The 12,563-nt window shown below is 42.1% G+C and overlaps 1 protein-coding gene across 1 annotated transcript in view; it reads left to right on the plus strand.

The window, feature by feature from the left end:
- Positions 1–12,563, plus strand: part of ankrd13b (ankyrin repeat domain 13B) — a 62,767-nt gene that overhangs the window by 2,524 nt on the left and 47,680 nt on the right. The window lies entirely within an intron of this gene.

A 12,563-nucleotide genomic window follows, 5' to 3' on the forward strand; every position in this document is an offset into this window, starting at 1 on the left:
TTCACTGTATTTGAGAAGATCTTGCAAAACCAACCTGTCACATTAACCATGAAAGGCGATTTAATGAGTTTATGCCACACACTCTTGTTTTTTCAAGAAATGTCTCAGTCCTTTCACAATAAAAGCCCTGGTTGACATCACGCAAATTTGGTATTTCCATCCCAATTTATTTGCTAAATGCTGGGACTCTCCAAGAAATGCCTCTTACACCTAAAAGTAATCTATGGCATCATCCACTTAATGCTAGCAAAATGTACTTGTATGCATCTACAATGAGCCCCAATATAAAAATGTGAAACGGTTAGTTTTTGACTTTTTATGAATTTGAGCTCCTTGATTGTTTCAAGTCAGAACTTGGGATATTGTGAGATTGCAAGCCTCATTTACCAAAGATCTCTGTTTGATGACAGAGCAGAGTAATTTAAAAGGAAACGGGCAATGGAGAGAAGCAAAATTACCCTTCTTCACACTCTCTTCTGCCTATGCTGGTGAGTCTTTTGTTCCCATATGAGCTCATTTGCATCACCGGACTACACAACTTGCACAACTCTCTATATATTTTTGCATATTCAAACTTTATACAGCATTCGTGGACACAGTCTTGCCACTGCGGAACTTTGAAAAATGACCCCCCCCCCCCCCCCCCCCCCCGGCTGTCCACAGGTATGAGACGAGGAAAAATTACCGTTGTTGTTGCAGTTGATGTTTTAGCTCCAAAATCTGTCAGCTACATTAACAGATATAAAAAAAAACAATTAAAAAAAATATATATAATTTTTTGTGTTTGGAAAAACGGTGACCACATCAGGAAACTGAGATCACCGTGGTAAGTATGTCAAACACCCGCTTGGCATCTGTGCCATGCAGAACCAGGACAGAAGCGACCCAGACTTACATGGCCATCTTTAGAATTGGAAAAGTTTATGCATAAAAATCAGGCTTCGACCTACATTTCTCACTGGCCTACTGTCACAATGCCCAGTTTGATCAACTCAGTGAAAGAGACCGCCCTAAAGCCACAAATAAACAGTGAAGACTGGTTCCAAATGCACAAGGTATTTGGATGTGGGTAGCTGTAGGAGTAGTTGTACTATTTTTGAGCGTCAGCCAGTGAAAACTGATGGTATATCCTGTCTGTCACTTTGTAAAAACAGTTTAAATAGTAATCTTATCATGTTCTTGTATAATGAAGCGGAAAAAAACCCACCAAACACGGAACATTTAGTGATTATTTTGTTTCCTAAAATATTTTTGTTGCTTTTTAAAATCTTTTCAATACTTTTTCTGCCCTATATGGATTCTGATCCTCTGATAATACACTCGGAAAGTCTTTGTTTTGGTGCATGTTCTCCTCATTCGTGTTTACCTGAACAGTTAACATCATTTGACCGCCATGTGAGTTTGTGATCCATGAAATCAGGCAGACTCTGGAGAGGAAAAAACAGGTACATCCGATGTGTGTGTGTGTTTATTTTAACAGTACAGAGGGTTTCGCCGGGGTTTATAACATCCCACGCTGTCACAGCCCAGCAATGAAAATGAAGTGCCGTGCCCTGAAAATGAATGGTCTGCCTTTGACATGCTGTATGTGTGCAAATGTTTGGACTCCTGGGCTTCTGTCACTCATGACTCAGGGGAAAGAGACAACAACAGAGGCTCAGATGGAAAGAAGGAGGAGAAATGAAAGCAGCTATAAGAGCACTGATGGTGGGGAAGAATCAAGCAGACAGACTTTGAGCATAAGCAGAGTCTGTCTGGTTGCAAATGGATGTAAAAGAACAGTATAATTGACAAAGAACAGGGCAGTGAGAGGAGTGAAGTGGCATGTCGGGACCAAGGCAGGAAATGAGAAAAAGTTTGTCTGTTTCTTCTCCGTGTGTGTCGGAAAAGCTCTGCTGTTTGATTATGATGCCTGCAGCTAGAGGCAAATGTTAGATCAGCATTCTACATCTAAAGCGGCGCTGCTGGCTGCTGGGAACAACACCATAAACTTAAGAGTTGATGGTTAATTGCCCTCATTTTGAGCTTAAATTCGTTCTCCAACGGTCTGTTATCGGCCCACACCTGCACATCCATCAGCCTTTTCCTCCTACTAAGTTGGTTCTTCATCCCTCTTTTGATTCATTTTAAAAGTGTTCCCAGTGGCATTTAGATGTTGATTCTGCCGTTTTTAGCCACAAAAGCCCTGTGTCGTTGTCTAGGAGCAGCAGTAGTTCATTTGGAATTTGCCTCTGAGTTGTAGGCAGGCCTGTTGGTGTGGAGCAACCCAGACCCCTGCTCTTCCCCGCTGCTGAGAGATCTCTGTTTACATGCACAGTCCGTCAAACTCTCAAGTTAACATTACTGGTGCATTGAAAACAAAGACGTACACGGATCTAGTCGTCTGCAAGTGGATGCATCAGAATGGAGCGGAGCAGGGAGCTCCTGGCCCGCCCAGCAGAGTCTCTATTTAACAAACAATCTTTTTCAAACAGCATTTGTGTTGTCTGCTCCTGATTCACAATGATTTGAATAAAGAAATACAAAATGCTATTTCAAACTTCTTTATCTATTCCCACAACATTGGAAAAATGCCACAAGAACATGTTGAAAGCACTATTTTCATTAGAGTGGGTCTTTAAGCCCTCCTGCTCTCAGCCCACAATCCTCAAACATCACATGGGGTGCAAAGACAGATTTTCACACATTTTGATTGCGCCTAAGAGCATCTTTTTTGTGTACTGTTATTGTCATTCATCAGGCGATGACAAAACGCGGGCACCACTTTGACTTAGTTAAGGGTTTGTGAGCTGCTGTTCAAATCTTTGTGCCCTGCTGCGGCTCACAATACCTTCCATGAGAGGGAGAAAGCAAACAATTCACAATTTCTAATAGTACTATCATGTTTCTTCCTCATTCCCTCTCTGAAAACATTTTTAAAATTGTCTACATGTGTTAAAGTTAGTTACCCCCCAAAAAAAGGTACCATGGGATTGTGGTTTCCTTTGTGCAGCTGATACACTGTGACCAAATCCTACAAGGGAAATAAAACTCTATTCTCCTCTGTGCCGCATTCGCCTGTCTGGGTGTTGATGAGTTTGAGCTGCAGCAAGTAAGATAAGTGTTCTCCTATATACTAGACCTGCTTTTCCTCATGGGAAAAGGATAGGACAACTTGGTCCATTAAAATCAGGGGGTTAGCATTTGTGCCTGGTGGAAAAGTTAACATCTCCAGAGAGAGCAGCTGTTCCTTGACCTTGGCTGTCAGTGTGCAGGATGGGGTTAGTGCTAAAAAAACAAAAAAAATTTGTTTAAGGCCGATAATTTGTCCATTATTTCTTGAGGCAAATAACACTTTGAATTTACTTAAGTCCCCCAAAATACACACTAATTCAGTATTTCCATGCTTTCTTTTTTTTTTTTGTTATGAAGAGTCATCAGGTGTGTCGGGCAAAGTTGAACAATAATTATATGATAATTATATAATAATAATATAAAATTATATATTTGACAAAAAGTGATAGTATAGAAAAATTTTAATGATAAATGTTCTGTCCCATACTAATTTTTGTAACTTGTCCCATCCATCCATCTATCATTTTAAACCAACTCAATTCCTTTCAAGGTCACTGGACTGCTGGAGCCTATCCCACCTACTGTTAGGCAAAGGCACAGTGCACCCTGGACAGGTTGCCAGTCGATCACAGGGCCAATTTGCCATATGAATAACTTTATTAACTATTTATTTTTCATGTACTGTTTAATTTTTTAATATTTGCACAGCTACATACATAAAAAGCATATGAAGGTGTGTATGGCACATGCAAAAATGTTTGTATACATTAAAAAAAACAAAACAAAAAAAAAAAACGCCCCTCTCACCTGCCCCCCGGGTGGTTTCTCCTCCAAGCTCGGGTCCTCTACCAGAGGTCTGGGAGCTTGAGGGTCCTGCAGTATCTTAGCTGTTCCTAGCACTGCGCTTTTCTGGACTGAGAGGTCTGAGGTCTTTCCAGGTATCTGTTGTAGCCACTCCTCCAGCTTGGAGGTTACTTACCCCGAGTCCCCCAATTACCACAGGCACCACTGTCACCTTCACTTTCCAGGCTTTCTCCAGTTCTTCTCTGAGTCCCTGCTATTTCTCCAGTTTCTCATGTTACTTCTTCCTGATGTTTCCATCGCTTGGCACTGCCACATCCACCACAATGGCTTTCTTGTGCTCTTTATCCACCACTACAATGTCTGGTTGGTTCGCCATTACCATCCTGTCAGTCTGGATCTGGAAGTCCCACACGATCTTTGCTCTCTCATTCTCTACCCTGTTCGGACCCTCAGAGCCTCTAGAGTGGGTTAATAAAAGAACCAGTCTCTGTTCTTTCTTTTTTTTGTTACTATTCTCCCTAACTGAGTAACACAAACTGAATGTGCGATCACAGACTCGCTTGTGTTCAACGCATGAACCCCCTCCTTGTTCTTCATGCGGGTGCGTCTGCTTTCCTCCTTCCGACACACATGCTAGCCAATACGCAGCTTAAGCACACACACATACACTCAGTAGCTGCGTTTACATGGAGAAAAGTAATCGGAAAGAACGCCTGATCGGAAGAAATATGCGTCATGTAAACACGCCGTTCAGAATACTCTGTCCCGATCAGACTCATTCGGATCAAAATTTCTTTCTGATCGAGATAGGTGGGTTATGCCGATTGATTATCCATTCGTGTTGCATGTAAACAGTTTATTCTGATCGTGTGTCACTACTGCTCTGGTTTACATCACGCATAGTAGGTGCGGTGCTTCAGAGAAAGCTTTGGAGCGCACACTGGACCGGCCGGCTGCTCCGCACGAGTGAATCGTGTCTGTGAGCAGAGCAGCCGGACTTATAGCTTTGTGTTTGCGGACAGGGGGGTGCTGCTTTGTTACATGTGCGCTCCGGGGGGAGGCTTCCGACCCGCCGCTCTGGGTTAGCGGCTGCCGGACTCAGGAGAACTGTGTCTCCCAGAGCTCCGGCCGCCAGCACACACAGTGGCTTTGGGGCGGTGTGTGAGCAAAGCAGGAATGCAGCTCATTCCTTAGAAACTGTTCAAACAATCACGTGGATTTGTGTTTCCGGTCGTTACCCGACTACATAAAGGCTGATTTTATTCCCACATATTTACGTACTGCCAAGATGCAGATTGCAGCATTTCCTGCATGGATTTTGTGTTCATCAAACAAGGCTAATGTTGTTAACGTGTGTTAGCCTTCTCATAACCCTGGCTTCTTCCAGCTCCGTTCTTTCACAAAAAAAAAGCACTGACCACACAGATTTAAAATAAAATGATGAGCGAACGGGCGCTTCATAATAATCATTACATTATTAAAAGCACTTTTAGAAGATCTTGTATATTACAGAGCTGCTGCATAAATGTATATGGACTAATTTCCTCTTCCGATATTTTCAACACTACTGCGCATGCCCAAATGATTCATTCCGACCGAAAGTGTGACCATGTGAACGTTTGTTATAATCTGAAAACGTTTTTTCTGGGCCCATGTACACAGTTGAATTCTAATCCGACCATTGATCCGATCAAGATATTTTGCCCATGTAACTGCGACTAGTGTGAGTTTAAAAAATGCAGCAGGAGCAAATCTGAGTTTTTATTTTTGATTTTTTATTTTTTCAGTCATAAAACAGCATCTAAAGATCCATCAATCCACGTAGCTGATGGCTGCAGTTTAAACAGGGCTTCAGGCCCATGGCCACTAAGACTCATGGGAAGTGTTAATTCCCACACCATGAGTTAAGGAGCTGTGAAGAGAAGTGATGCTCACGTTGTTACAGTTTTTGTGTATGTAAAAAAGAAATGGACTTTAGTGGTACAAACAAATTTGACCCCCCCTTACTTAACCTGTCAAGGGTTGTGACATGTGCAGAGCACAGACAGCTTGCTATTACAGTCAATTAAATGGCAGTTTCACTTTCACCACCGTGCCAAGAATGATGCTCCAACTGGTCCATACTTCTCTCCCCCTTCCCACCTTCTTCTACGCCCCACAACTACACATTAGGCGCACCGCGTCATAGGGCACCCCCCAAAGTTTGGAGAAAATTTTAGACTTTCAAGTGCGCCTCAGTCGTGAAAATACGGTATGCTCTCCCTGCCAGCAACAGGAGTTATGTGCTGGATTGATTCAGGCGCCTCTATGCACAGTCTACATCTTGTCTGGTGTGGTAGATCTGAGCCTCTATGGCTCTGATGCTCAGGGCTTGTTCCTGAGCTGCCAGGATGAGTGCTTCAGTGCTGTCTTGTAGGCCAGCCCTTTCTAGCCATTGGTAGGAATTCTTGATATTAGCCACTTCAGTTTTGTTATGGTCCGGTGGTACATCCCATGCAGGGATTTGTCCTCCCATGAGGATCTGTCTTTCAGCACTGCATCCTCTGCTCTCCATTGCCTGAGACATTCACTGAGCACACTGTCAGTTGAGCTTGATGTACTCATGCATCTTGGAGGTTTCATCCAGGATAGTGGCTTCAATGATCACTAGTCCTCAGCCTCCTTCCTTTCTGTGATTGTTGTGGTAGGAATTGCCCACAATGCTTTATTCACAGCTTCCAGGAGACTTTCAGGGGGTACATCACTTAACCGTTGTAGCTGGTGTCGGGGTTGCCTAGTGTTCATTCTAGACATGATCTTGTCTTTCAGGTCAGTTGCTGCCTCGCTCAGCAAATCTGTAGTTGTTGGGGCTGTGTACCCAAGCTCAGGGTGGGAGTGTGGTATTGCCTCCTTCCTGACCTGCTATTCTGGCTCTCCCGTGGTGGTATTGCAATTGGATTGTACCGCTTCAATCTCAAGTTGTGATAGGTTCTCTCTCTCTCTCTCTCTCTCTCTCTCTCTCTCTCTATGTGTATATAAAAATATATACATATGTGTGTGTGTGTGTGTGTGTGTGTGCATTGTGGCACGCCTGTGAAGCTGTTTTTACTTTGAAATCAACCACGATCTGAAGTTGCACACCTTCGCTCTCATACTAATGAGCAAGCAGTTATCAAATTTGAAGTGGAGAACAAAACAAAATCAATACTCTGACATTTTAAATGTATGCATTTGCTGAGCCGCCTTCTCTTTAGTTTTCAAGGAGAAATGCTAATTGTGTTTTATTCCCCGCTTGAGCACAAAAAGACACTTGAACCTGACAATAAAGATACGAAACATATTAGGGGAAAAAAAGATTATCGGCCAAAGCTTTCTGTCACATGCTTGGGGTTTTACCTGGGATCTCTATATAACATCACAAGACACACTCAAAAACAGGGGTGTTTTTCCTCCGCAAGTTACATTATGTGATTAACCTTTTGTCTTGCATACCTGCTCGATTCAAGTAATTTGTTCTGCCAGTCTGGTAACTCCTATGCTCATTGGGAGTCTGCGTGCAAGGTCTTTCTGGTGTTTTGATGTGCTTTGTCTGCCGAGTGCATGAAATATGTGTCATGTTCATTAGATCATCATTCGCTTTCTCCTTCCCACTGCTTTCATTCTCACAGATCAATGGGAGCTAAGGCAGACATTACTTTTAGCCCCTGTGCCATCTTAGATGACCCCACCCTTGCATTGACGTGTTCTCCCTACCATGACAAAGGTGGATAAAGGTGGAAAGATTTCATGTAATCCATGGACACCAGTGAAGATCACAAATCATTGATGAAAAAAGGTTCAGAGCACTGTCTAGTGCAGGGGTCGGGAACCTTTTTGACCAAGAGAGCCATAAACGCCACATATTTTTAAATGTAATTTTGAAAGAGCCATACAATAATGTAGCGTCCCTTTCCCACACTGAGGCACGGAGACTTAACCTCTTTTAAGGTTCTTTGTTCTGGTTACTGCAGACCCCTAACAAACGCCGTACAATTAATTCAGCAACTCCTTATTCTCGCCCGCCGAGACGAGACGAGAGCGCTTCTCTCAACTTTTTATTCCCCTGCTCCAGCCCTCCCATTTCCCTTATTCGGCCCATTGCTGAACCCCATTGGTCCAAACTCCCTAACAACAGGCTGAGCGACAGAACAAAGGGCCAATCAGATCACTGCTTGATCGATGCGTTCCATGAACTCCAGAACTTTTAACGAGGCCCAACAGCCAAGTTAAACTCAGTCCGCGACAATATTTTTAAAACTAAAAATACAAATGAATGTGTGCATTTGATGTAATTTTAACACTTTTAAAGTACAATAAGTCATCGTTATGCTGTTGCTAATAAATGATTCGTGGTAGTTTTGCTGATGGTCTTGTCCGGTTGATACGTGGTGAGTTTCTGCTTCATGCAGGCGTTGAGACTTTAAACGTGATCTTAGGTCTGAATGTTCTGTAGATGTGAGACAGACTGATCACATGCAGACCTGGAGCCAAACACACACTCACACGCTGCAGTGAGTGACGGGCAGCGGGGTTTACGTTTTTGCCATCCCTGCGCGATTCACCTGCTGCCCCCCCCCCCCCCCCCTTCTCCCTCACACATCCCGTCCCCGCAACTGCGCGCTCTTTCTCAGAGACGGGAGCGCGCCGTTTTAGGCACGGCAATTCACAGGTTTCCGGGTGGTACAAACTCTGTGAAATAATAGATAATAGTAAACTGATAGTTTTCTCTCTAAGCACCGCTACTACTGCGCGCATCTGGCTTCGCCCAGCGCCCGAGAAGGACTGGTCTAATGAAAAAAAAAGTATAATTAAAGATTTGTCTGCGAGCCACATGTGACCATCAAAAGAGCCATATATGGCTCGCGAGCCATAGGTTCCCGACCCCTGGTCTAGTGGGTCTAGATGACCCCACTCCCAATGTTAAAGTGCCTAGGATAGCACAAGGGTTACACAAAGGTCACTGAAGGCTTTAAGTTGGAGAACCCCCCAGTCAAACTTATAAAATGTATTTTGGTATTATTTTTAAACATTAGCTTGCTGTAAGACCATTGACTATATAATGAAAACTGGACTGAGTGACCCCTCTCCCACAGACTTCTATTGAGAAATAAACAGCTAGTAAAGCTATGAGCAGCGCTGTATGGCCTCCAGGCCCCTTTTGACCCTCCCTCATTGCCTGAGCGGCAGCTACACGCCCCTCACTCCCCCCTCTGCCCTTACCACCCTGGTCAAAGCATCATGTGTCAAATTCATATAAAAACTCACTTCTTTAAAAAAGGCAGCTTTTCTGTTGGCTTAAACTCCATTGACACCGAATATTTTTTGGTTGCCTGGGACTGACGAACAGATCGATGTAAATTTTAGAAGAATTGGCAAAAGCAAATTTGTAGATTTGCTTAGCGATGGAGGTTTTTTGTTCACCACGCCCACATTCCTAATATGTTCATATCCTCTTAGATTGTTTTGTTCAGCTTGAGCCAACAACTCATGTATTCAATTCTCACAGTATTTTATTAAAAAATGTGTGATCAACAGGGGTTGCTAATCATTCAAGTTATAAACTGACCAATCAGATGCCTCAGTAAAAGCATGTGGTCAAAATGTTTGATTGACAGCCCATTAGGCACAGGATATCTATTAGAAACCAAATATACATCTACTGTTGATGTCTACAGGACAATATTTGGAATAATTTAGACAATGATGTCAAACAGTCTGCTACAATATACTGTACATATTTAAAAGGAAACTAAAATTGCAATTATTGTCAACTTATTTTATATAATGTTACCGAAACCACTTATTAATATGCCTGTTATTTCTCTCTGTTTGTGACGTGTACATGGATACGCATCTGAGTTTACGTTCTTCAAGCTTATTGACTTATATACCAACACTTTCCACTAATATCACCATCACATTTCTTATGTTACTATTTTATTTATTTAATTATTATATTTTGAGTTTTCTGCCACTCATTTTCATTCTTTTATGATTGGCTAAAATGATGGACCCCTGATAATAAGCATCTGGTTCGGGGGTGTCCATTTTTTCCATATTTGTATTGAAAGGTGATTTTTTTGTTTGTGACACATTGTTGAAAACTCAACTAAATTAAACTATCAACTAAAACAAAAACGAGAAAAAACAACAACTTTATTTTGTTATTCGATTGGATCTCTACCAATATTGTTCTACAAATGGCGGTCTACTAGACATCTACCTGTGTAGACATGTGATATTTGGATATTTTGAGATGTCTATTAGATGACTTTTAAAAAACATTTACTAGTTAAAAAAAGAAACACTACAATTTTACATTTTTCCGTTCATCTTCAGGACCCACTGAATCCCTTTTGAGCTCACAGGTTTGCTGGTTCCAACCCAGCTACTGTTGAAGGGGGGAGTACACCCTAAACAGGTCACCAGTTCGTTACAGGGCCACACAAACACACATAGTTCAGGAAAACAAGTGTATTCTCCACCACTGTTGTCAGGTTTATATTTCATAGTAAAAGGAGAAAAAGGATGAAACACATATTGCCATGATAGAAATAAGTTTGACTTGGCTTTTCTATTTCACAAATAGTAAATGTTTAAACAAGTTCTCTAATTTAAAAATATCGCTAGATATCATGTCTACAGGTAGATGTGTAGGAGAGCTCTATATACAGAACCCTGTTGTTAGACATAGAGTGACAAAATAGAGTTGTCTGAGAAGTCCAGTAGACATCTGCTGTAGATGTCCATAAGTTATGATGGGCATGATGGGACACCGACACTATTAGGTGTAGTAAAGTCTTCTAGAGATTGAAACTGCGATGTGCAATAGACCTCTATGAATCGATGTCTATCAGATGCATAATGCATATCTATAGCTGTGATCTTTGAAATAGCCAGGATTTACATGTCTAATAGATGTGTCTGTGACCAGTGGTAGATTCTCCAAAAGCCCATGTTCAAGTGGTGGAGGTGATGACTTCCAACAAGCTCACTCCTGACTGGCGAAAGTGGTTGCCACAGAAACGTTGACTTGGAGTAATTACTGTTTACTAGCATCGTCTGGTTCCAACATAATGGTATTCATATAGAATAAAACCAGGACTGAATTGATTTCATTTCATTGGAACTGGATGTGAGTCATTGTCTAGGGGTGGCGTCACACTTACTTGGTCCAGTTCTCATAAACAGTCAATGTGTGAAACTCTTTTTCTGTTTTATTGTTTACAGTTTTATTGTGTATTTTCTTTCCTTTTCTTCTTATTTTCGTATCATTCAGTTGTGTCTTTTTAAAATTAACAATAACTTATGATTATGAGTCACAATTGTAGCCATTAAAATAAATTATAACAGCAAAACTTAAGAAGTGCTGAAAAAGAAGGATAACCGTGGCCCCATCAGTGTTTTCTTTAGTCCCAAAAGTTACCCGATCATTGGATTTTATTTTTGTTCTGCATCTTTTTATCTGTCTGTTCAAAAGGTTGTCAGCTGTAAACAGGCAAAGTGCATCAAAACAGAAAAAGATGAAATACGCTGGAATTTAGGTCAGCATTTCTCCATAGTGGCCTTTTTCTGTTGGTTTGAGATCACAGGTCTTGAATACCTCTGCGCGAATGGAAAGGCATCACAGTCGAGTTGAGATGGATGTCAGACCTTTAATAGGGGTTTTGTTCTTTATGTAGTTTATCATCAAAATTTGCTCTGCTCCCTGTGCCTCTTGACACGCAGATTATGTGCTGTTCTTTAATTCTGAAAGCTTTCACAGTGGAAGGAGATTGGGGTTTTACACTGTTCCAGCATTTGTCTTTCTGCTCTTGATGCGAGAATTAAAGAGGCGAGAAGGCAGGCAGGAGGAGGGGGGGGGGGTGGGAGTTATTTTTACAGCCACCCCTTCTATGGCCCCCCGTCTGTGCCTATGCACCCCGTGCACAAACATTTTGTGGAGGCTGTTGTGTGTGCTATAGCGCAGCTTTGTGTGTGTCTGTTGTGTTTGTATGAAAGATTGATGGTGGTTTAAGTACCTGCCAAGCTGCATCAGGCCACGCGCATGCTGAGCGAGGAAGGGGGAGAAGATAACGAAGAAGAAGAGAAGGGGGGAGTGGGAGAGGCAGCAGATGCCACAGATAGAGATGCCTATCAATAATGCAACCTTCGCTGACCTCACTACTGTGGAGGGATAGGAAGAAATGGCACAGAGAGACGCAGCACATGTGAAATAATAGCAGAACTGCTTTTCATGACAAGGAATGGCTTCCCAGTGTTGAGTGGGAGAAAGGGATGAAAGGAGGAGTAAAGGTTGGAACGGATTCAATGGTTAACCTTTTTGGATTCTGGGTGGGGTGTTGAAAGAGAAGGGGGCAGGGTTTTGTTATTTAAGATCCATGCTGGGTCTTTAAGAAACAAAATAAATTAGAAGAGTAATCAAAGGGGGACATTTGCATTGCATTGTGATGAGTTTTTTATCAAATATTTATAAGCTGAAGATGTGTTGCCATGGAAACGACGTGAAAAAGGTTTTTAGCAAGCACAAAACTTGGCTGTTTGTTTGCCGCTGTTTTGTAGATTCATTTTCACAATGATTCGATTCATATAATAGTTTTTTGTTGCTGGTCCGATTCACTGACCTAAAATGGATCCAGAACATCTTTATCTTCCACCAGTGTGGCTCAGACAGAGATTCCTGGTAC

Source organism: Oryzias latipes, chromosome 13 (genome assembly GCF_002234675.1).
Source record: "Oryzias latipes chromosome 13, ASM223467v1".
Classification (NCBI taxonomy): domain Eukaryota; kingdom Metazoa; phylum Chordata; class Actinopteri; order Beloniformes; family Adrianichthyidae; genus Oryzias; species Oryzias latipes.